General features: G+C 44.9%; 1 long non-coding RNA gene across 7 annotated transcripts in view; it reads right to left on the reverse strand.

The window, feature by feature from the left end:
- The window catches only part of LOC116440564, a 47,222-nt gene that overhangs the window by 2,417 nt on the left and 20,598 nt on the right, over positions 1–24,207 (reverse strand). The window contains exons 3-5 of one of the 7 annotated variants that reach the window (XR_004238680.1): positions 17,112–21,785; positions 12,839–13,000; positions 2,544–2,593 (exon numbers count right to left, since the gene is read on the reverse strand). This is a non-coding gene — a long non-coding RNA (uncharacterized LOC116440564). Of the gene's footprint in view, positions 1–2,543; positions 2,594–5,727; positions 11,722–12,838; positions 13,001–14,808; positions 21,786–24,207 lie in introns of those variants that run through there. The other 6 variants (XR_004238678.1, XR_004238683.1, XR_004238682.1 and 3 more) reach the window with 6 other exon arrangements.

Consider the following 24,207-nt stretch of genomic DNA (forward strand, 5'->3'; position numbering starts at 1 on the left):
ACATTATGCCATGCAGGTTTAAAGATGTCTATATCCTACAAGTGACATGTGGTGAAATGGGGGAAAATTGTAAAAATGTATGACATCTCATAAAAATATTTCCAATTTCCGAGACAAATATAATGCTGATCAGCAGTCTTTTCCCTCAATTTTCACTCTTTTTGAGGCAGTACCTTAAAACTTTGTTTTTGCTGAAATTTAAAGCACAGAGCAATTCCCAAGTGTTGCCTTTCCCCGGGGATTAGCCTTCCAGCAGTGCTCACTGCAAGGGGCATTGAGGCTGCTGCTGGCACCTGTGGACCCTGGCACTGCAGGAGTGTCAGACTTTGGCTCTACTTCGTGCTCTGAGGGCCACTCTGAACCCTGAAAGATCCCATGGCTGGTGCAGCGAGGTCTAGTGTGGGAGGATGGGGAGGACATCGGGGGAGCAAAGCACAGTGAGTGCCAGCACTTCGCTCTGGTATCTGGTACCCTCTCTGAGGATTCACCTGCTGCATGGACAGTGGTTCCTTCTGCTCTTCCTAACAACCTTGGGAAAGGATGGCATTGGTTAGGAAGTGCTAGTTAAGAAATACAGGTGTACTCTACCTCTGACCTCCAAAGCAAAAGACGGAGGAAAACTCTGCATTGGCAGAGCCACCTCAGAGGTGCTCTCTGGAGAGCAGCAGAGGAAGCTGCTCCTGACACCTTCTCCTCCATGAGAGAGAGGTCCAGCCTTTCCAAGCCTCTGCTGTGAATGGCTGGCCTGGTATTTGTCTTGCATTTGTTGTTTCAGTAGAAAACTCATACTTCACCAGCACTTTATCTTAAATCTCTGTTAGGTTCCTCTTGCTTAAGGCTAACCAACCTTGAACACCATTAACTAATTCATGGACAAATGTCCTGGAGAAAAGTCACTGCTTAGAAAGCAATAAAGCAATTCATAAAAGACATACCAAAAAAAAAAAAAAAAAAGTCCTTTTACTCATTAAATGAAACCCATTGTCATTCACACTTCTCTGGAGAGTCATATTTGCAGTATCAAATTGTGTTATCAACCTCAGTGTGCATCTGTTAGCTAAAATTTATGGTGAAGCTGTCTCATTTATACAGAAGTTTTTGCCATGCACCGTCACTCAGCCTAGCAGACTCCCATGGAAAAGCCACAATTTAAGTCAAAATTCTACTGTGCCTGACCAGTTATAAAATTATAGTGGCTTTCGGAGCTGTGAGATATCTCAGTCTCTTCTTGGGGAAGGCAGCTACCTCTGGATGTCTTCTCTGAAGCTTCTGCCTCTGGAGAAGGTAGCAGAGGGGAAGGTCAGGCGTGGATATACAGGGGGTCTTCACTTTGCAGTGGAGTTGTGTTTGCTCTGCAGTCTGGGTGAGGTGGTTGTCACCAAAGGGTCAGCGCTAACCACGTTACACGGACAGGAGCGGTCATGTGGGAAGTTTCCCTGGAGTAACACAAGTGCAAAGCCTCTCTTCCCTTTTCCTCACCCATAACAAGCACTTCAGGGTGAGCCCATTTCACTCAGTTTTTCACCAGAGGATGTCAAGGTGACAAGCTGCCTGCAGAAAGTGCCCTGAATTGCTGAGTCCTGGGGGACGTGGCTGAGACTGCAGCTACATTTCCAGCCTCTTAAATCTCCTACCTAAACATCTTTGCTTTTCTACAATGTCTTCACCTTCCCTTGCCAAAGCTTTGTTCCATTATTAAGAAAGGGCCTCTGGGATGACAACATGATGTTGCTGTTAGCAGGAGACTCTCGAGGTTTGGTTTTCCCACACAAATGGATGTGTAAGAAGCCAGGGAGTGGCCAGCTCCCACCTTACAGATCTCATGGACCATGCATCCAAGGGGGCTTCTCCATGTGTGCAGAGAAAATGTCAAGAGATGTGCGCACACAGGAATGAAAAATAAAGCGACAAGTGGAAAGGGCTTAAGAAAATGCTACACTTTGAATGATACGATGCCATGGGGGCATCAGAACCACTTTTTCATTCCCTTCAATCATTCTTCAGTCCATATCTAAAGTCACCAATGATTTCCATTGCTGTCAGCAATGATCTTCCTATCTTTTAATCCCCATTAATCTTTCTTTGGAAATAAATTTTTTTTTTTTTCTTCTTCTTCTTTTTTTTCCTTCATTCTATGACTTTTTTACATTCTCTGTTTTTCTAAGGCCAGTTATTAAAACATTTGTGGAGTCAATTATGTAAGTTGTGGACATGATTGGTTTTTTATGATGCTTTTATTTAAGCAAGAAGCCCAGGTAACACAGTTACCTGGTGAGAGCTCATTGCCAGCACAAGTCACACCATTCCAGCTACACGAGGAAGAAACACTCCTTGTTTTGCTGCTTCCAGCTACACCTGAGTCTGAACACAGTTTGCTGCTCTAGCTGCATCGGCCACCTTTGCCTAACATAGGCTAAATCCTGAGCACTGCTTCACTTGGAATGGTAAGTTTGCAGGCAATGTGGTCTGATGGCTGTATTCAAAGGTCTACTAAGGTCAGGAGATGTAGAGCTGAGAGTCCAAATGGTTTGTGGACCTCTTACCAGGTATGGCAGCTGAAAGGGACACGAGCTCACCACTTCAGAGCAAACTCCTACAGACAAAAAAATGGGAAAGAGATTAATGCCTTGTTCTTTTAAGAAGTGTCTTTGTTCATGCTCTGCCAAGTTTTTCTGTGAGAAATGCATATTGTGAACTAGCTTTGTACAGTTTAGGTGCAGCCTAGAAATAACCAGCTACAGAGTTGTCAGTGGTGTCTGCCCTCTGGCAGTGGTGTCACTTGTGACCTGCAATACTTCCCTGGGCCACAATCAGCAAAATAAAATTGAAAAACTTTGATTTTCTATACTTCAGTGAATCAAGAATCTGCAAACTTTTCCAACTGAAGGTTATCAGAATTTGAACGTTTTACGCTGATCACCTCATCCATAAGCTAACAAAAGGCTTATCTGTTTCTTTTTCACTATAATTGACAGTACTCTGTAGGCACATGTTCAGCATTTCAAGACTAACTTAAAGGTCAAATTTACCATACAGGCAGATTGGATGAGCTCGTGCTTGAGGAAAGACCATCTAAAGGTGACTTGTCTAACATCTACACACACACACATGCTCAGAGTTCACACACATTTCTTTTTGGTCTAGCCTTGTCCCAGACGTGACCCATGTGCCGAGAGTGTGAGGATAAAGCTGTACTAGAAATGTTAGATGTGGGTTGAATCTGGCACCTGAAATATAAGATAATAATAAGGGTCTGACAAAGGAAATGTTGCAAGAGAAAGATGGAGCAGAATTACATTGTTCTGACCACTCTTATCTGAAACCTGAATTATGACAAACTGCTGAAGTACTTTGTGTTAAGCAGTTTACTCTCAGATTTTGTGTATGCAGACATGGGGTTGTCCCTCACCAGAGAAAGTGCTCAGACCCCTACACCTCACTGCACATGGCCATGTTCAGCAGAGGTGCTGCAGCAGCTGCTAACAGCACCCAAAACAAACCCTGGAGACCTTGTCCCCCACACATGGGACAGTCACCTGCAAAGGATGCCCTGTAACCACACCTGGGCATGTGCTAAGCCTTGCTCAGAGCACAGCTGCCAGTGATAGGACTGCATGGTTTCTTCACACAAAACTCATGTATGGACCTCAAGGTATGATAAAACTGCAGGCACATGTGGAAGTGTGAAATGAGTAGGGGAGGTGGATAACTTTCCCCAGTTAAAATCTGTATCTTCAGCAGCATCCCCTCCACCCTCTTTTGTAGGCCATTATGCGATGCGGATTCTTGTGCTGGGAAACAACGACCAGTCCCTATCCCCTGGGGATTTCTCTACTTTGTCCCACAAAATTTTTGGCCAATTGTCAGTTTTCAGCCCCTCCACCTTCCACCTGGCAGAAAAACTACAGGTGGTTGACCACAGAAGAGGAATTTGGAGATAGCAACTATTTTTTCACCAAGACCAAGACACTTCAATAACTATCAGCTTGCTTGTGTGCATTTCCAAAAGTAGGACTTGCATGCCATCTCCCCTCCCAACTGTCCCTTCTGTCCTCCTTCTGTGAGCCTAATCTTGTGCCACACTTGTCCCCCTGGTCCTCCTGCCACCTACCCCACCCAGCCTTGGCTGGATGCCCATGGCCTTGGGGCCCTGGAAACCCAAAAGTTGGCAGCAGCCTCTGAGTGCTGGTGCATCAGCCAGCCCAGCAGCTGGAGGACACGTGCCCAGCACCCAGCAAGGCCCTCGTGCAGAATGAGGAGTGCCACCACGTACCAGCATGAGGAACTGGGAGGGAAAATCAGCCAGGTGAGATTCAGTAGACAAAGTGCTGTGCTTAGCAAAGAGACCAGCTGCCAAATGCCAAGTGGGGCACAAGCAGCAGCCCTGGAGGAAAGGTGTTGAGGGCAAAAATTAGGCAGAAATTGTCTGAGCTCCTGCTGTGGAGATGTGGCACTGGGGCCCCACTGGATGTTTGAGCCAGGTTGAGCAAGATCAAGCAGAGGCAGTGAGAATGGAGACCAGTGGGAGAAGGCTGATGTTATTTGTTAGAACAAGTTGAGAGGGGACACAAAATACCTTTGCATTACTTCATGTAGAAAATTACTTAAAAACCCCCACCCTTCATACCCACTAAGGAGAGGGCATAGCCGTGTTTCATCTGCAGGAAATGTAGGTTATGTTCTCTTAGCTAGGAGGATAATTAACACATTTCCTAGAGGTGTGGACTTTTCTTCATTAAGGGTGTTTTTTGGGAGCAGAATGTTTGCCTGGATTTTCCTTGGTCCTGCCTCAGAGCAGGAGGATGATCTCCTGAGGTCACTTCTAACCTCATGCTCCTATGACTTGCCTTAAGGAGTTAAAGCAGCTTTAAAACAAGACTAAAAAAAAAAAAAAGGCTTCTGTCCTTTCCGACCTGAGGCACAGGTCTCTATGTACAGTTGCAAACTGTTATCTTTCCTGCTGGTTTGACTGTAACAGGTATTGAGTAATGTTGTCCCACTGTGCTGACGCATGAGCCAGGGTGCGCCCCCGACCCCAGAGAGGTACAGATGTAGTACAACCACAGAATCAAGAATGTGCTGAGTTGGAAGGGACCCCTCAGGATCATCGAGTCTGAGTCCTTCTGGACCAGAAATATAAATACAGGTGAAAATACAGATATTCCTGCGGGAGATCAGGTTTGTTTCAGAGATGGCCTGCTTTCCCTGCTGAGGGCACGCATTGGCCCTCCTGGGAGGGACAACAGGCCAGACCAGGAAAAGGTGCAAGCAGCAAAGCCCCACTGACTGTGAGTAGCAGGACTGGAGTGGGCAGGGACGTGGGAGACATATCAGAGAGAGGCAGCTTTGGGTGAGCACCTGCTTATCAGAAAACCCAGGCCCTGTTGAAAGATGCAGCCTGAAGCCTTTTGGGGTGTCCCCATCACTGCTGCCAGGCCACCAAGGCTGGCGTCTGGGAGGGTGTCTTTCTGGGTCAGGAGGAGCCAGACAGCTGGTGATGGCAACTGCGGGCAGAGATCCAGTGCCTGAGCAAGCAAGTGACGCCAGAGGACAGCAGGATGCTCATGGCAGCATCAGCCTCCTCTGCTGCTGGCAGACAAGAGTGATGGCTGCCTCCTTGCCCTGCAATAGGGCCAGCAGTAACCTCACCCAACAAGGTCCCAGCGTAGTCAGCCAGTAAATCATACCAGACTTGGGCTCCCAGACAGAAAAAACCAACCCCCTGCCTGTTCGATGTTTACATTAGAAGTTTATTTTACAGTTCATTTCACAATCCGTTTCTCTTCTCCCTTTGCCGTGAGGTGATTTATGGTGCTGCAGATCCTATCTGCCTGCCCTGCCCAGGGCACAGACCTGGAGAAAAACCTGCCAGGGGTCTGTCCTTGTCCTAGTTGCTCTTTTATCTACAACTGCCCTTACCTATGAGTAAAACTAGAGCAGTTCCTTCCAAATAATGATAAATTAGTCTCTTACTCCCTTGTGCTGGTGTTGGTGTTTTGAGGGGTGGGTGGCTCAGAGTCTCTGAAGAGAATGAGCAAACAAACAAGGTGCAAAGGGCTATCCTGAACTTCCCTCTGGCCGCCTCCTCCTCTGGTCCCCCTGGTGGGGTGTTGAGGACTCCTGGCATGCTGTGGGACTGCAGACCCTGTGCCTCCAGATGAGGAAGTGCTGTTCCTGGCTGTGAAGCTGTTGGCATGATCCGTGGCTGCAGGAGATGGCTGGTCCCTGCCCGTCCTGCGCTGTAAGGGACTTTCAGGGGCTGTTGGGATTAACTGGGATTAGTTGCTCAACGGTACATGTAAATGTTGATTTTTATGCTTCCCTGTTTCAGCGACATTCAGGGAGGTGGTTTAGCTTCACTGGTTTAATCAAGGCCTTTCCTCCAGAGCTGAACATGCAAAAGTGATGTGCTGCATTTTACTGAAAAAACAAGAGATCTGATCTGAAGATCTGGTGAGAAATCCCTGAGTAATACTTGACCTTCCTTGCTGTCTGTGTGCTTTGAAGGCAAAGGATTTAGTGCTTCCTTGTGCAGAGCCAGGTGTTCCCTATGAATAACTGGACCCAACCTAAAAGCAGGAGGAAGTGTATCTAAAAAAACAGAGGTGTGGTAATGACACTATCAAGCTTTTTGTGTGTTGTGTAATCCATGCGTGTATGGCTCCTGAAGAGCCTGCTCCGCAGTCATGCCTAAATCACTCCACGAAAACAATGACAAAACCCTAATAAGTTGACTGGCAAGAGGAGTTTGTTCCTTTTCCCCAGGAAAATGGTATTCACCTCATGTAAATGTGAAGGTTCATGGACTGAATGCTCGTGTGACAGACACAGTGCCTTGTATACATAGAAGCCAAAAGTTCTGAAAGAAGTTTTCTCTTACAGTTTTCTTTATCACCACTAATTGCCCTGAAGATGACAATGTGTGCTGATGGTAAGAAACAGAAGAGTTTCACATAGAGGGCACTGAGAACCTGTGATTACCTAGATTAACAGCCAAATAAGTGCCCCTCCACAGATTGTTTAGTAGTTTACACCTTTTGAATTGCAGTTGTACCAAGTGGGGAGTTTAATGTTAAGAAATTGTTTTCATGTTCAACTTAATGCAAACTAGAAGTCTAGAAAAAGGGAATTGTTTGGCAATACATGTGTTTAGACTCTAGGTGACTGGCCCAAATCTAGTCCATTTCTACACTGGTAACAGTTCTTAAAGGCAATATAAAAATACCTGCTTTTTCCTTCTTTCGTACAAAAAGCACATACACTTTTATTTAACTGTGGCACTATTCTTTCTTATGTGTAGTAACTCTCCAGACACTGGAGAATGGTGTTGGAAATAGAGAAACAAAATGGTCAGGGAAGTACAAACTTCCCTGCTTTTGTGCACATGACTAAATACTTGAAGGGAAGATCATTCCACCATTCATTTCACTATTTTATATGTCAATAGCACCACCAAACAGTTCACTAAAGAATAATAAACTAACGCTCTGGCTATAGAAATTGACCTTAGATTAGCTAGAATTCTATGTGATAAGCCCCAGTAAAGTTTAAACCATTTGCACCAATACTGTGAAGCTGAGATAGGTGTTGGGGTTTCTTTTCCTCTAATTGAAACTGCACATTTTAGGAAAGGCAGCAAAGCTGACACTGCTCAGCAGCCTCGTGTGGAGCCATTCCTGAAAGCTTGTAAGGAAGTCAAAGGTAGAACTGAAAAGCTGAGGGATGGCAGCACGAGCAAGGGCAAGGACAATTTCTGCAGGGTGATCAGGAGGTGCATTTCGTAAGAGAGAAACCTTCTCCCTGGATAGTTTTTCATAGCTAGCAACCATGCCTTGCAGTTTCTGTCTTGCAACACAAGTCGTCTGCAGAGATTGTGTCTCCCTACCTGACCTGCATGCCCTGAAAGAGGGCCATGAAGCCTCAGGGGAAAAACATGGCCCTGGGGTGTCCTGTGGACCCCAAATAACCTCTTGAGCGTGGTGTAAACTCTGCCCAAGAGGCATTTGCTGAAAACAGGCTTCCTCCTCGCAAGCCTGCCTTCTCGTGGAGCAAAAGTGGAGAGGTTGTCCCCTTCACCTCCTGCCAACCTCTCTGGCCAGACCAAATTCAAAATCCCAAGAGAAAAGATTGAACTGGTATGTTGCAACATCCTTACTTTGTTTTTGCCAATCCTGTTTCTCAGTCTGTTGGCTAAGGTCCAGTATAATATCCCACGGACACCCCAGTTTCATGGGGGGAAAAGGAGAGATGCAAGCAATTTTGAAAACACTTGTTTACATTATTTTGTAATTTCTCAGGAATCTTAAATGAAATACAATCATCCATGAAATGAAAATAATCCAAGGAAAAAGTTAGTAAAGGGCTTGTCAATATATCCAGTGAGGACTGAAACATGGTAAACATACTGCACTAAAAGGAACAGAGATATAGCTGCCAAAGTCTGGGTTTCTCTGGTTTGTAAGTCAAATTTAGTGCCCATTGAGGATGTCCAGTTCCCAGTTCCTGAACAGTTTGACTCCTTAAGCCCTGCTTCTTGCAGCAGGCTCTGTAGGTTTGGGTCTCCACAGTTCTTTTCTACAAAAATCCTGTCAGTTCATGAGGAGTGGTTTTCTAGCACTTTATTCCATCACATCCCTCAAGAGCACAGTGTAGGATTAAGGCAAATCTATGATATATTTCAGAGCAGTTTGCATTTAGCAGTGCAATATATACTTAATATATTACTTTACCTGTAATACTTGTACAGGTAAACTTTCCCCTAAAAGTATGTGCTGGACACAGGGCATAAGCACAGGGCTCTCCCAGCCTTGCCACAGGGAGGTACCCAGTGGGACAGGGACAAGGCTCCAGCAGCTGCATCCGGGGAAGGACAGCTTCATGCGAGACTGGCAGCTCAGGGGTCTGCCATGGAGCAAGCTGTGAGAGCTGTGGACCATGGGCATGCAGGCCAGATGTAAAGGAGCAAACTGCTGGCATAAAAAGAGCTCCTACTCTTTATTCAGCATCCAGCAACAGCCTATGATACTGGGAAGGGAAGGATCAGAGATCTGTGGAGCGCTACTTTTTCATGCTGATTGCAGGGGACTGCATTAATAGGGCTGCTGAATGTTGGTAAGGGCTGCTATAGTGAGAGAAGCCAACCGATAAGACATGTATTTTTGTGTCATGTTTCAAGCCATTTAATAGCATTGGGTGGGGGTGGGGTGAACAGGAGCAAAAGCTGGGTTAAAAGATATCCTTTATGTTAGAGAAACCTACTTGAACTTGCTTTCCTGTAGTTTAAATGAAAAACTGGGTTGAATTAGTTCTGATAAAGCACTAACTGCATGAATTATTGTTCACAGGCAGAAAAAGTAAAAATTTCTATCCCAATTCTGCCCATGCATCCTTTTGGGTTTGGGGTGGGTTTTTTATCACCCCCACAGGACAGTACTTGAGGCCTTTCCTGAATAATAGCATCAACTGTAAGAAACTGCAGAAGCATTACCACTAGCCCAGGGACAAGGATGCCAAACTTGCTTTCATTGTGGATGATTTGATTAATCTTTTATTGAGTCTGTGAAAGGCTATTGAACCGACTCGGACATGTTTTCTGTGTTTCAAAGACTCGAGGTGTTTTTTTTATCCAGTCCCTCCCCTTTCCCTCTGAGCACAGAAAGCCTGCAATTATGGGCAGTTTTCAAGGATGGCAGCTTTTGCCAACAGCCAGGACTTGTTGGGGCACAGAGTGGAGGAGCTGGATTGCACTTTGACCAGAATGAAAGCTATTTCATACGGTGCCACTCAACCCCCCAGGACTGGGACCTCCCCTCATTTCTGGATGTGCACACTTGGAAGCCAGGATCTGGCCTTGGAGCAGGCATGTCCCATGATTCCAGCTGTAATCAGTTGCTCCTCTGCTGTGGGGAACAGACATCCAGTGAATCCATATGCACTTCCATGTCCTCTGCCAGCACCCCTAACTCCTCTGGTCATACCTTCCTGTGCAAACCAGGAAATGGTAACGTTTGCATGAAAACTCCCAGGAGCTGGGTGATCACAGAGATCCTCGGTCCTGCCATGCTTGACCAAAACCAGGCAATGGTTTCAAGAGCTGCTGTACAGGGAGCATCTGACCTTGTATGACTTGCTTGTGTAGAAAATCAAGCTTGAACAAATCTTGAGCAGACTTGAGTGCCTTTGGAGAAGGTGAGATTTCTTCATTTGTCTCCTGGAGCCTTTAGGAGTGGGATCTGGATCTTTTCCAAGACCTTTTCCAAGCCCCCTCTCAAAGCCTTACCTGAAGCACTTGAATGTGCTGGCAGCTGGTATTTTTCCATCAAGAGGCTGTGGCAGTGTGAGCAGGTGGCAACACAGGTGAGGAGCACAAAAAGGGCATTGCCGGAGGGAAAGGCACCATCTATGAGCTCTGGTCTTCTCGATGAACCTCAGGACCCTCCATTAGAGGATGGTGACCTGCTCCTAAAACTTTGCAGTGATGAAGAGGTCCCTTTGTAGGACTCACCACCCTGCTCTGATGTATCTCGACCTACATTCAAATCTAGGTGTCCTGGTGGGTGCTTCATGGTGTCACATTTGTCTCTGGATGGGATCTGTCTCTGTCACTGCAGACAGCTCTGCCCTCTTAGCCTGCAGTTGAGATATTTAGCTGATTTTTACAACAGTGCAGTATGCTTGTGGAGGCAAGGCAATTTTTCCTCATTGCAGAGGCAGTTCTGAGTCTTTCTGGCAGCTTTCTGTCTTGGCTTACAGGGTCATTAATGCTGTTAATGGTTATAAAATTACTGTACCCATTCCTAATATCAGTTGACTTTGGCCTTGAGAGACAGTGCTACCCTTTACACTTCAGCATTTTACAAAGACTTTAAATGCTGGCAGAGAGATCTGGGCATGAACCAATCTGGGCAGCAAGTTACAGGTTGCTCCTGTAAGCTTTTTCACGTGTTGACTTCACAGTCATAGTTTCTGTGGGACTCCACTGACATAAATGTGAGAGCTCATTTTTCCCCCTGCACTTGTGACTGAGCTTGAAAAATTAGTTCCTCCGAAAGCCAGTCTGTTTTAGCATTTGCTAAAGTGAACCTTTCTTTCCAGGCAAGTGGAGTACTGGGCTAAGATTGAGCTTTGTGATTCAATCCTTCAACTTGCAGCCACTCCTCACCCTTGGCATGAGGCTGAGGTGACACAAGGTACAGATAATTTCCTTCAAATAAAAAGCAAAATGTTCTTCTAAGAAGGCCTGAAATATCTATGGCCTGAAAGCTCCTTCAGGAATATAATTTATGGTGCATGTTTGGGGGTGGGGGTATCAGGTAGATGCATCCCACACATTTTTATCTGCACAACGTGCATGTTTCTTTCTATGATCTTTCACCCAGAATTGTATTTTAATGTTACAACTGAAGACGTGTTTTTAATTATTGTGGTGCCTGTAAGAAACTTCAGGCTCCTTTGAAGTCCTCTGAAAATGCAAAGTGTTGTACAATGTATGAAGAGGTAATTTGCACGGAGAATCAATATGCTAATTATTGTGTCAACACTTATTGTTTTGGCGTGTTTCGTGGCTCCTTGTCCCAGGGTATACAGCCACGTATGGTCCCAATTCCTCTGCGAGATGTAAGATGAGCCTTGGCTCTGCGACAGTCACAGGACTTGTTAAAAGAGATGCAAACCAAAGAAGACTGGCACAGCTTGTACTGTCTTACCCAGCCTAGCTTCATTCTGTCAGGGAACATCAATTAAATAAGATGAAGAAATTAGGGAGCTTTTGTCTAGCTGGTGAGTTAAATAAATATTGATTAAAATAAAATTATTGCTAAGCAGATGAGTCAAAATAACCACCATACCAATTCGTATGTTTATATAAAGCCAAGTGGTCTGGGAATACAAGTGTCAAATATAGGCCCAGAGATGTTCTCCTTCTTTATTTTATTTATTTCAAAGATGGTTGTGCTCTGAGTCAGGGACCAGGAATAGTTGTGCCAGGCAGTGTGCTGCCTCAGAACAAAAAGATGAACTTTGCCTCTTGGCTTCTTCTGCAACCCGACAACTCTTTGGGACACTGGGGCCACGCACACAGGAGGAGCGTGAGAAACAGGCGGACAGTACGGCCTTTAACATCATGGCTCCAGCAGGAAATGGTATAAACACAGGGCACACACCTCCGTGGCTGCAGAGCTTTGGGCTGCTGAGTTTCTGACAGATAACACCGTGACGGGGCTGTGAGCCACTCAGGACAACAGCCAAAATTGTCCTGGGAGCTTGGAAAAAGCCACCAGAAAACACCATCTCTCTCTGCTAGACCTGTTAGTTCCTAACTGCTCCACAGTAACTAATGACTGAGCTACATAGGAAGAATTATAATGCAAGCTTGGATTACACTTCCAGTCTTAACATGCTTGCTGTAGGGGCTGTGTATACGTGTGGGGCATGGGGAAGGCCGGTGGAGATGTGCTGTGGATCGGGATAAGCAGTCATAAGAGAAGAATGTGGCTCTTTCCTCACCCTTAGTGTCCCTGGATGCAACAAAATACAGTGCAGGCAAAAGGAACAGGTGTGCACGAGAGCTCCTTGCTGTCCAGGTGTTCACAGCACAAATGAGAGTGGCTGGACCTCCTGCATTTGTCCAAATGTCCACTGCAAACTTTCTGGCAGATCACTTTGCATTTCCTGTTGTTTCCCCCTCACCTGGGAAAAAGGCTGCTGGATTATTGTTTTGACAGCCAGCTGCTAAGTTGCTGAACCAGTAGCACACAATCAAGTCTGACACCCCACTGGACTCAAGTTTCCTTACCAAACCCTGTTACCTCCCAAGAAACAGAATGGCTCCTACACCCACCCTGCATATGTCTTCCCTGGGACACGTGTATTTATTGTGGATCCCAGACACAGGGGGCCAGGCCGGGGGCTGGTGGTGGGTGCTGCTGAGTCAGTCTTGCACCTTCTCCATGCTTACTCCTCACCTCCAGCATGAAGAAAATAGTTATTTACTCTCTCTCTGCTGCAAAGATAAAAAGAAAGAGCAGGGAAGGGTTTATAATATATTTATATTTACTAATAATTTTCAGGTATAATTTTTCTAAGTCTCTGTGATCAAGAGCTAGGAGAAAAATATTTGTAAATGGTACTACTCCCCACCTCAGGCAACCATCAAAGCTTTCTTTTCACAAGTAGTTCTAGTTTTACTTTATCAAGGCTGCCAAGGGCTTTCTGAGCCTAACGACAAGCCTTTTAATTTGAACAAGCACATCTTTGGGTGGGTTTTCTCCCAAAAGTTGAGAGATGATACACATGCAGGGTGAAGCTAACCTAGAGATGACCTGCCCTGCTTCTGGCTAATCCCTTTTTTTTTTTTTTTTTTTTTTTTTTTTTTTTTTTTTTTTTGTCCCTGATTTGTTTTGGGTTTGTTTTACTGGAAAATTTCTGGGGTACATTTGTTAGGCTCATGTTCTAACACTTCATATTTTTGCTCTACATGTCAGCTTTTCATTTTCAAATTGGTAGCTACTATCAGGTAACTGAAGTTAACAGAAGTCTCTTTCTTTAGCTGTAACTTAGAAAGCAGAGGAAGAGTAGAGACTATTGAGAAGTCCCACTTGAATTTTGGCTTTTGCACCTTTACCTGCAGTAATTAAGCTTGCCCCCCACCGCCCCTGGAAAGCAGCTCTGCCAGCAGGACACCTCCGGCAGCTGCTCTTGAAGGTGAGCACAAAGGCTCACAGAGCAGAAATGCCTTCAGGCCCCCGGCATGTCAGTAGGTCTGCTCAGCTATGCCGAGTTTAGTCATGCATTTTAAGTTTCTTCCTGAACCGGGGTCTTAATTCTTGTGCCATTTTACTGGAACAAAGAGGTCAGATTATTTATAGGTCGGTCGCCTTTGTGTGCATGAAGCAATGCCTTCGGTGCTCCAATTTCTGGGACTCTTTTTCCCTCTGGCTCTTAAGTCTCAGCTATTCTCTCCTAATGCAATAACAGTAATTATCCTATCGCCGGCCACCGCAGCACCCTGCATTAGCACCTGCCTTACCTAGTGCACAGCGAGGCTGGCAGCCAGGTAAAACCCCTGTAATTTATAGCTCATCAGAGAAGCCAACCAGCCCACAGTCTTCCTGTTTTGCAAAGAGACAGACTTATCACCTAGACGCTGCTGCGATGGGTGCACTGGAAAGGCAGGAAGATAAAAGTAGTGCACAGGCAAGCTCTGGCCCCATCTCTGTTTGTGTTCTCTATTGTTTCATCCAGGCATGCAGTCAAGCAAAATCATCATGGCTCGATGCAACCAGGAGGCAATATTGATGTGTTTTTGCTTCCCAGTAGGCCCATGACATTTCACAATGTAATTGTTGTTTCGCATCTGGCTGCTGAGTGTGGAACAAGAGATGTGGAGCTGGCCATGCCAGGGTGTCTCTGCTGAGGCTTAAATTCAGATGGGAACATCTCAGATGTTTTATGTGACTGGTGTCCTGTAGCACCCTATAGGGTGTGCTGTACGATGCATGGACTGACTTCACTTCTTCAGTCCTTGTACAGTTTGATGACCAGAGGGCTGGAGCACCTCTCCTATGGAGACAGGCTGAGAGAGCTGGGGTTATTCAGTCTGGAGAAGAGAAGGCTCTGGAGAGACCTTACAGCACCTTCCAGTGCCTAAAAGGGGCTACAAGAGATCGGGATAGGGACTTTTGCAAGGGCATGAAGTGATAGGACAAGGGGGAGTGGCTTTAAATTGAAAGAGGGTGGGTTTAGATTAGATATCAAGGAGAAATTCTTCGCTGTGAAGGTGGTGAGACACTGGAACAGGTTGCTCAGAGAAGTTGTGGATGCTCCATTCCTGGCAATGTTCAAGGCCAGGCTGGATGGAGCTTTGAGCCATTTGGTCTAGTGGAAGGTGTCCCTGCCCATGGCAGGGGGTTGCAACTAGATGATCTGTAAGGCCCCTTGCAGCCCAAACCATTCTATGAAATTCTCCTACATGACAGCACTTGTGGTGTGTCTGCTCTTGGGAGGAGAAAATAGTTTCTTTAACTGCTAGGCTGACACATCCAGCAGGATTTGGAGGACAGCGGTGTTTGATGAGGATAGATGAAATTAAGAGCCGATCTTGAAAGAATCACTCTTGACAGTTATCCCAACCTCATGCAGGCAAGGCCAGACAGTCCTTTGTGCAGAGGGTGCAAACACACACGCACCAGAGAGATCAGTCACGCGAAACCTTCGCTGACACCCTTTGGACTTGGCCTACTGCTGTTCTTCAGGTAGCGAGGCGCATTTTCTGACATGCCTTAGAACACCTCAGGATGATAAGCACAAACTTACTAGCAAAGAAGTTTCTGGCAATGTTTTGTTGCTTTTGCACTTCTGATGGTCCCATGACCTCTGAAACTCAGCAGGAGCAAAGCAGCGGGGTCACAAGTACACTTTCTCTTTGCTCCTTTAGCTGCTGTTCATGTTTTTGGCTGAGATAAAAACTCTCTTGGAAATTTTTCATATCTTTGTTCAGTGCTTTGGCAATCTGAGGAGACTCCATTACTCAATGATGCTTCAAGCTAGCAATGGCAGGGCCCAGATATCCTTGGATATGACAACCAACAAACATCTTCATCAGTGAAGTCATACAGGCCGATGTTGTTTTGATGTGCAATTAAGTTACTAGAGATCTAGTCACAGAGCAGAGCTTTGAACTAAGTAGCTCTCCCTGTTTGAAGCAAATGGGGAGAATAAACACAAATACATGTGCGTCTGAGGTTCAGTTTGCCAGCGGGCAAGCTGACAAGTGGGGCAATGTTCCTCAGCAAAGCTGACTCGAGTGGAGAAGGTGGAGGCTTCTGTGCAGGGGAGGCACAGGCAGAGGCGTGGAGGTGAGGCATCCTGCACCCTGCCTGCTCACTCCACGTGACTGGGATGCTCAGTTCTCTGGTTAATCCTGGAGAGCCTCGCAGAAAGAAGACTTTATCATTTAGAGGCCAAAAAATATTAGTGTAAGCATCAGAAGCAAACCTGAGCTGAAACTTGCAAAGCATTGCAGAAAAAAATGGGAAAAACATCTTCAAAATCAATGTAAGGGAGGAAAAAAAGCAAAGTCAGACTGTTGTGCAGTAAATGAGATTAAAGATAATTTAGGCATGGCCTGCAATCAAAGGAGTATTTTACCTCTGCTCTGGTTTAAGGAAGACAAATCCTAGGGGTAAAAGAAGGGTGGTTAATGAGAACAGGGATATGGAAATAGAATTGTTACTGTGCTCAAAGAGCAGGTGGCGTTCCTCTCGGGGAGGCAGGTCACGCCTGTTGAGGAGTTCTGGAAAGACCAGCATGAGAGGTGGCACATCTACTAGCAACTGTTTTTATACATCTGCCAAGTCAGAGATGGACCCCGTGACTGCAGGATATCCATTACAATGTGTTCAGTTGTGCAGGGTTAAAAAATAATCCAGCCAACCCTCGGCGTCCTTGTAACTCTGACCTCACCGGTATGCGGGGCTTTGGAACATGCCTTGAAGGTTAATTAAAAATGCAAAGGCACATCAAAAATGGGATGAAATGCAACTAAAGGCACATCCTGCCAGACTAACCCGATGTTTCTCTTTGATAAAACAATTATTTTTCCAGACAGGTGATATCTGCCAGATTTCCTTTATCTAGACTACTTTAATGTATTTTCTATGATGTCAAGAGAGAAACCACTGATGTTGGTGGAGACAAAATAGATTATTAGAGAAATTGTGTTGTTGGTAAGAGGAGGAGACAATGAATGCTGAGGCTGGCAATCTCAGGTCAGGAGGAGTTATCTGTGAGAGTTCTTCAAACAGGAGTTTTGGGACCAATTTTGTTTCACTGTTTGCGTTAATTGCATGCTCCTGGCCCATGTGAGCACTGTGCTGATGAAATGTTCTGCACAAAGCCATGAGGCACTGCTGGCATGGAGGTGGTTTGCAGGCCAGGCAGGATGAGCAGGGCACCTTGAGGATGGCTGTAATAAAAGGAGGGTGACATTCAAGTAAAAGACAAAGAGTCATGCAGGTGAAAACTGATGTCAGAGGTGGCTTTTGCTATTAACCGAGAGTGAATCAGTTGGGAAAAGGACTCAGGAAAAAGAAAAATCAGCATTAGGTACTCACAGCAGAGTTGTGTGCTGCCACCTTGATTCTGATGTTGCACCTATTTCCAGCTGAGGAGAAGAAGTATTAGTGCCCAGATCAACTCTCCTTCCTTCCCACCCCTCTTTTTGGGAAAGGTGTGTTAACAGCAGAGCAGCAAAGACCTGCAAGGGAGACCAGGAGACCGGAGACATTCTTTCCAGGAGGCCACAAGAAGTTACTGGAGCACATGCATGTGGTCATGGGGATGGAGTTTGATGAAACAGGCACCCTCCTGCTGTCTCATGTATCTAAGTGCTCCCTGCTCCAGCCTAAGGCCAGCCCCCATTGTTGCCAGCCACTAGCATATCCACACGTATTTTCTTTGGATTAGGGTCAAAAGCAGCCCCTGGAACAAGAAGCAGAAGTGGGGGTAGGGTGGGGGATGGAGAAAAGCTCAGTGGTGCCTCCCAGTGCTTTGGTACCAAATGATCCTGGGAGCAATGTTCAACTCTCTGTCCTAGGAGCTGCCAGCTCTTCCACCCCCAGTCCCTGGCAGCTGAGCTGTAGCATCAGGGGTCTGACTCCTGCGACAGAGGAGCAGTTGCAGTGGCATGCAACTGCATTTAATATTTTCCCTTAAAGCTTGGAAAAGCAATGAGAAAATGAATAAAAACAACTGCCTGTCTACATGATTCATAGCCAGAGCAACCAACTACATCTTGCTCTGCCTAGCAATTACCAGAGTTTTCATGCATGTGTTGTGGAGAAGGGAATTTGCAGAAGGGCTCCAAGGTGAAGTCTAACCAAACAGGTACGAGCAGAACTTGACCCTCTGGATATGCCTCAGGCCAGTCAGATACAAAGCAACCTGGGTCTGGAAGCTACATTGCTGCCTTTGTTGGAGATGCACTGGGAGAGGGGCTGTTGTAGTGGGCTGTCAGATACGGCCCAGCAAGTGGCCAAGAAATGGTTTCCAGCCCAGGTTTGTTGCCCAAATACTCAGGTCAGCAAGGGGAGCAGAAGCGTTCGGGGCTGCAGGGCCTTTTACAGAGGGACTGCAAGGTTACATGCCAGAATTTCTTCAGATCCTCTAGGAGTTAAAATTGTCTCCATCACTGCTGCCTTTCTAAAGAGAGGAGTGAGAGAGAAAGGCAGAATGTGAGAGAAGAGTAAGTGAGCCAGAGAAGAGCTGGATGCTCATGCAAAACTTCAAGAATTGAAAGTGGCGGCTCTTAACGCTTGTGTAAGGCCCACACGGCATTTGCAGCCTTGGCAAAGCAGTCAGGCAAGCTCTGGCTCCTCTCGCGAGAGCAGTCAGGAGCAGAGCGGGACTCTCCCGCAGGCAGCACCCTGGCAGGCTCTTGATTAACATGTTGGTGTTGAGAAGCTAAGCCAAATACAATTATTGAACTGATTATTCATATTCCATTCTGTTCACTGTGGCAAGATTCTCCTTTTGGGGTAGTGTTTATGGGCCATACAGATTGTCGGAGTGAATCTAATTAGCAAGAGAAATCCAAATGGAACAATGACTGGTAATTGTTAATGATGCAAGTGCATATTATACCAGCTCAAATGAAATCTTGGGTTGCAAGCAGCACTGAAAGGCAAATGAACGTTTACAGTTGTCCATAAAACACTACAAGTCCTTACCTTGCTGCTCTCAGGTGTGGTTGAGCTGAGGTTCCACCTGTACAACAGCAGTGACTTGTGAAATGCTTCCTAGTCACCACCAAAATGCTGCAAGAAATGAATGACCTGCAGAGCTTTGGTAGCAGAGGTGGTCAGTATCTGGGCTGAAAGTGACCCCTTGCTTTGCTTTCACCGGCACAAACCTCACCTGCCTAACAGAACTGATTTTAAAAAACAGGACCCTTTTTACTTGCACAGTCTCTGGATTGTGTCTCCAGCCCAGGGGTCGGAGCATCCTGGGCCGCCAGCTGTTGGTGCTGCTCTTGGCATGCATCTCCAGCTCCACCAAGCAAATGTGGGGCGGGCTGCCATCCAAATATTTTGGATTCAGTCTGGATCGTGAATTATGCAATACACACAGGCACACACACAAAACTTATTTAGTTGTTTCTGCCAAAACAGGTGGCAGAAACAACAAGAGGTGGGCACATAGACTTAGCAGCCCCCAAACCAGAGCGCTGATGACCAGCACTCTCACTCTGTGGAAACTGCCGTGCTTAAACAGCCAGTGGAGCTGGGACAACTTGTAGCTGTCATGGATTTGGTCCAGCACTGAGCTTCAGCTCTCACATGAGATGGCCCTGATCCCATGCCTCGCTTCTCTCTTTCTAGCCTTGAAAATGTTTTGGACAGGTCTTCAGTTCAAGACCTACTTACTCCTCTGTGTTTTTTGTGGAGGATGGGTTTCTAAGAAGTGAATTATATAGAAATGTTGTGAAAGGTGGTTTAAGCTGCAACATTTCGGTTTTCAGAAGTTAAACACAAGTTAGATGTCTTTTTGGCAATACTATAAATGCAATGGCATTACTATATGTGATGGGAAGCCTGGACAGTTGAAACATTTTTCACTTATTCATCCTTCCAAATGTGTGTGGGCAAGACAACCTGGTACAGACAAAAATGAAGAATCTCCCTTGCAGTATTTACTTTACATTTCCTGTGTCATGAAAGATGGGAGTTATAACAGACAAGGGTAGGAAGGAAAGCATAAGGAATAATGTGAGTGACAGTTTTAAGACCAGAGCATTGGATAAGGCTTCTGTGTCCTTGACCAGAATGTGCAAGCTGCCTGATAAAATATCCTTTCATTCAGATGGCGTTGGAGTGTTGGAGATGAAGTAGGACATTCAGCTAAAACAAAAATATTTTAGTTAGAAGAGAAAAAATACTTACATTAACAGTTGCAGAACTTGAATAAAAACAAACAAAAAGGCTGGAAAATCTAATTCAGATGCTTTTGTTTTAAACAGCATTGAAGAGAGGTCTGACATAGTTGGTATCTTATAAAAACCCTCAAAATTTCAACAACACTTTTTTTAATAAAAGTTTGACAAAATTTTTAAAAACAGAGAAAAAAGTAACCTTTCTTTTGTGTAGTCCTCTTCCTAAAGCAGATTTGAGTCATCAGAACGAGTCCACTGAATAGCACTCAGTTTTGCCACACACATGTGAGATTGTAAATTAAAAACCTGTGAAAGTACACAATAAATTTAATATATTTTAGGGATTTTTGTTTGAGGTTTTTTTCCCAATGACTTTGCATAGAAGCTTTTCCATGTATCTAAATTCATACTTAGAAATGTATGAATTTTCACAGCTAAGAATGTCATCATAACTTCAATTTTGCCTTAAAAATAATGAGATTTGACTTTTTCTATGCTTTTATTTCTACAGGATTATAAATGGTGATTTTTTAAATTTCTCTTTGCTATTGAGATGTGTCAAGGAATTCCAAAGGCAAACAAAATTTTGCTATTGGAAGCAAAATTCCTACACTGTCAGGCAATCCTTGTTTCAGACATTAAGAGTGAATTCTAATTTTGCAAGTTATTAGAGTAAGAGAATGCATAAAACCCCCCAACTCAGTTATATTCAAGCTCAGTTGAACAAGGCACCATGGAGCCTGAGCTAGTGTAAAAGCTGGTCCAGTTATGAGCAGGGGGTTGTACCATCAGAGAGCTCCAGAGGTCCCTTCCAACCCAAATGATTTATGTTGCTGAAATAAATTTTTTTAACTTCACAATTTCTAGCATAATTTTTCTAGACTTATTTGAATCTAGACTTCTTCCAGATCGGAACACTTTTTTTAAAAAATCAAAACTAGGCTCAGAGTTCATATATCTTTTCATTATTATCAGTTACAATAAATAAATCTGTTACCTTCAACTGGAGGGCTAGAAAATAATTAAAAATTGCAAGGAGACCTCTTGGTATCACTTTAAGAAGAGTGAAGAAATGCTCAAGAGGAATCTTCACAGGCCGTTTTGCTAATTCACTTACTGTGTAAGAAGGCATAACAGAACCCGCAAGACATCTCGGATTGTGTTATAACCAAGCTTTATTCTGTAACAACTTCAATATACTAACAAAAACCTTTCGTCTTTATTGCCCCAAACCATTGCACTGTAGCGAACTTAAATTGCCTGGTGTTTTAAATGTACTTGCACGGAGACATCTCCGGAATGCGAGTTTCTCACTTGAAATTATCAATCGATGGAACATTTAAGGATACAAAAAGGGGAGGTCTGTGGCAGAGCAGGTCGAGGTGGGCTCCCTGGTACAGAGCTGGGCTCTCCATTTTGCCGTAACTTAGGGAATGCACCATTCCACGTACACAGTCCCCAGAGGAGTCGAGAAGGACACAAGTCTTATTTATTCCAGAATCCATGAGCCTGTATAAGTGGAAATAGTTTGTTTTTTTAAGCCACAGATCAATCTTCCAAGTCTGTTTCTTTTAGCATGGCTCCTGTGGGTTTTCAGGAGCTAGAACTATCCCACCTGTGACCAAGAGTGACCTAGAGTGACTGGTTCTGTGTCTCAGGCACAAAGAGTTGTTATCAAAAGATTAAAGGACAAAAATTGCAATTACATTTATTGATTAAATGGCCTCATCACTTTTCTTTTGAATGTACATTCAATGCTATCCCAAGATGTCATTCAGTGTCAGTGCCTACTACTCCTGTTGGTCCACATGGACTTCTTCATTCATTTCCTCTCCAATGGGTTGAGGTTCTGTCTTGTCTACAAATAGAGAATCAGAGGAGTAAGCATCAGCAGGAGAAAAAACAGCAGCTATCCAAACAGGATAGGAGAAGTTGTGTTCCCAGCCTGTGAACATTGAAACCTGAGCGAGATTTGTACCAGAGCAGGATGAGGTTTACAGCATCTAAATTCCACATAACACCTAATGTTTACTGTTGGACATTTGTTCATCCCCTGAAAAACATTGGTTAAAAACCCCCACACCAATACTTTTTAACTTCATCTCCCTAATCCCTAATTATAAAATGTGATTATCAAAGAACAAAGAATTTGCCCTACTGTCTTTATGATGTACAATTTACATACTACCCCATCCTCCCAGTACAGGTTGGTAATTTTTAAAGGGCACTAAAATATGATAATAACAAGTATTATGCTTGCTGATGTATTATGAAATGTATCCCATTAGTCACTTTATATCTGAAAGGCAGAAAAAATTTCAACCTAGCAACAGAAAGGCTTTTAGGATTAAAAAAAATATTTGGCAGGCAGTAGGCGTGTTAAACTATGCCAGGAGGAACCAATTGGAGGTTTCTAGAGACAACAGGAGCATAAATAAGTTGCCATCCATGTCGCCCACCACAGAGCTGGAAGAAAATTCAAAGCTTTGTAACCTGAAGGAGCAACAGAAAAGCAAAGGACAGCCTAGTGGCAGCCATGGCCTGGCTCTGGGATCCTTGGGAGGAACTACTGCCCTCCAAAGCCACAGAGAGAAACATGGCAGCAGATATTCCAGCTCACCTGAGCCCCACTGTGCCATGCTCCTGCTTGCCATGTGGGCCACAATAAAGATACTTCATTTTCTTAGCTTAGAAGAACTGATCCACTACCAAAAATGCTCAATTAATGATGGTGCTGATGAGAAAGACTGAGACGTTCTTGCCAACACTTCTTTTTTCCCTCCTACATAGGAAAATAGCTAGTTCAAGAGATTTTACTGGAAAGCAGAGCAAGCAGAACACTTCAATTTTGGACACAAAGCAAGCCAGGCAAAGGACAAGAATTTTTCCTGCTGTTTATTTATATCAGTAACTACCTAGAAAAGTTTTTCTTTTTTTCCATGATCTCTAATTTATTCTGGAACAGAAATGTCCTTGATTGGCCAGACAAAGGCTTTTCCCATGAGAACCATGTTTTAATCACACTAAAATTTTCATTCAATCCTTTTTGTTTGGACAAGGTGCTCTTTCAGCAGAAGAGGAGCCTGCAGCCAGCGAAACTCCCGGTGTAGCTCAAGATTGACTTGCTAAAGAGAAAAAGGCAGCAATACTTCATTTCCCAGGTGTGTCCAATCTCAGAACCAGGCCGTTCAGAAGGCAGACAGGGAACTCCTACAGGCTTTATTGAAGATGAGAAATATCCGCCTGCCTTAGCAGGACACATGCCTCAGCCACACAGTGCTATATTCCCTAAAGTCATTGTAAAATGAGATGGAGGAACTGCTTCTTCCACTTTTGAAGGGACACTGCGTTCGTGTCTGAACACAACAAGTAAAATGAGCAAAATGAATATCAACTGGAAGGATATCAACCTGTTAGAGAGAGTCCAGAGAAGGACCACCAAGGTGATTAGAGGGATGGAGCACCTCTCCTATGAGGAAAGGCTAAAAGAATTGGGATTGTTCAGCCTGGAAAAGAGAAGGCTTTGGGATGACCTAATTGTGACCTTGCAGTACCTGAAAGGAGCCTACAGGAAAGATGGAGAGAGACTTTTTACAAGAGCGTGTAGTGACAAGATAAGGGGGAATGACTTTTAACTGAAAAGAATAAATTTAGGCTAGATATTAGGAAGAAATTCTTATTGTGAGGGTAGTGAGACATTGGAACATGTTGACCAGAGAAGCTTTGGATGCCCCATTCCTCAAAGTGTTCAAGGACAGATTGGAGGGGGCTGGGAGCAATTTGGTCTAGTGGAAGATGCCCCTGCCCACAGCAGAGGAGCTGGAACTAAATGATCTTTAAGGTCCCTTCCAACCCAAACCATTCTGTGGTTCTATTACTCTATTAAATGAGCATAATGAATGCATGTCACCCCTCAGTCCTGGAGGGAGCTGGTCTATTCACTCACTCTGCTGCACACTGCAGGCCACCAAAGGAAGGAGGCCTGAGAAAGGACAAGCTACACCTGCAGGATGTAGAGGGAGAGGAAGGTATTTGCCTTATTTCATTGGCAGTGAGTGACAGTATTTCTGCCAAACCTTTGGGAAAGGCTCTACGCTGCACAAGAGGGCAGCAGGGTCACTCTGAACTGTTTCACAACACTGACAGACAAAGAAACACTGTCTGTGCCCCTTGCAGCCTGGCTCCCAAATGCCAAGCCCAACTGGCCCAGTGGCACCCCCATGGAGGATGCCAGTGAGCAAAAAACAGTGCTGGGCAGGGTAAAGTGGTCTGCTGCTGGT

This window comes from Corvus moneduloides, chromosome 3 (assembly GCF_009650955.1).
Source record: "Corvus moneduloides isolate bCorMon1 chromosome 3, bCorMon1.pri, whole genome shotgun sequence".
NCBI classification, from domain to species: Eukaryota; Metazoa; Chordata; class Aves; order Passeriformes; family Corvidae; genus Corvus; species Corvus moneduloides.